At 43.4% G+C, this 1619-nt stretch overlaps 1 non-coding gene across 1 annotated transcript; it reads right to left on the reverse strand.

Moving 5' to 3' along the window:
* Positions 1–1177: 1177 nt before the first annotated feature.
* On the reverse strand, positions 1178–1249 carry Smp_tRNA_01181_Arg_TCT.1.1. Its single transcript has one exon. It is a non-coding gene (tRNA).
* Between the last annotated feature and the right edge of the window lie 370 nt (positions 1250–1619).

Here is a 1619-nt window from a genome sequence, read left to right on the forward strand (position 1 = left end):
ACTTGCACTCATCACACACACACACAACACATCACATACAAACACACCCTGATCAACCACCACCAACACTACACTTAATAATACTATTACCAATAACAACACCACTCATACTACTACCAACAATAATATTAAGAATAATAATATTTATTATTACTATCATCATTATTCTAAGGCCAACACTTCTACTACCAATTTCACCATCAACACATCTGCTCCTACAAATACTAATACAACTACCACCACAACTACTACCAACACCACTTCTTATACAAATACACCAACACAACAAACTGTCTACACACTACATACACCATCTCCAATCCATACATCCTTCACTACTCTTCTCAACCGCAATCTCTGTCGAACTATACGTCCGATTGCACAACAATACAATTTGACTTGTCACCAATGTATAAGTATTTATCTCTGTGTTTATTTACACCGAACAATCAATCTTGTAATGTACATTCACTTTAACACGTCCATCAAACTACCTGTCTGCTGAGACAAATCTCTCTTCTTCTCAGCAATTTCAAATGATCTCTATCAAACTAGCATGTGGAGATTGTGATCTGGTGGTTTCTATGTCAGCTACAACAATCAGTCTAATCCGACTCTCAACCCACCTGTCATCGATCAATGATGAACAATCACTGTCGGTCCACACGTGCTCACGACAGACAGTTGTGTGCATCAGTGCACATTCACCATGTGTACAGACATTCGTGATGGTGGCTTGAAGGACACCTCGTACTGTGTCGGTGCTCAGTTATCGACGTGGTCCGACAGCCCCACCAAATCACACTAGTCTAGCATCGATAACTGACAGGGAACAGGACCGATTGTGGTGTGTATAGCGTCAGTCGAACGTATCTTTCACTCGCACAACTCGATGCCAACTCAAGTGTCACGAAGTGGATCTACTGTGAAGTCCGCCATATGTACCACGACCGACGGACAGTGAAACAACAAACTGAATGTCTACCGAGGAACGGGGATTCGGTCAGCTCCACTCAGTCGGACCGTCAACACGAGTGGAGTGGATGAACGGTGTCGGAGACACGACACACAGTGTGCGTCGGCTCACAACCGTCTCTCCGAACTGCCAGTGTGTGGATGGCACGAGGTGTGCTTTCACCACATATGACAGAGTAGATGGGGTCTTTCAAAAGCGTCCATCCCGGGCGGGACTCGAACCCGCAACCTCCGGAATAGAAGTCCGACGCGCTATCCATTGCGCCACCGGGACGCCACCGTATCGCCACTTGCACTCATCACACACACACACAACACATCACATACAAACACACCCTGATCAACCACCACCAACACTACACTTAATAATACTATTACCAATAACAACACCACTCATACTACTACCAACAATAATATTAAGAATAATAATATTTATTATTACTATCATCATTATTCTAAGGCCAACACTTCTACTACCAATTTCACCATCAACACATCTGCTCCTACAAATACTAATACGACTACCACCACAACTACTACCAACACCACTTCTTATACAAATACACCAACACAACAAACTGTCTACACACTACATACACCATCTCCAATCCATACATCCTTCACTACTCTTCTCAACCGCAATC

Source organism: Schistosoma mansoni (genome assembly GCF_000237925.1).
Source record: "Schistosoma mansoni, WGS project CABG00000000 data, chromosome W unplaced supercontig 0272, strain Puerto Rico, whole genome shotgun sequence".
NCBI lineage: Eukaryota > Metazoa > Platyhelminthes > Trematoda > Strigeidida > Schistosomatidae > Schistosoma > Schistosoma mansoni.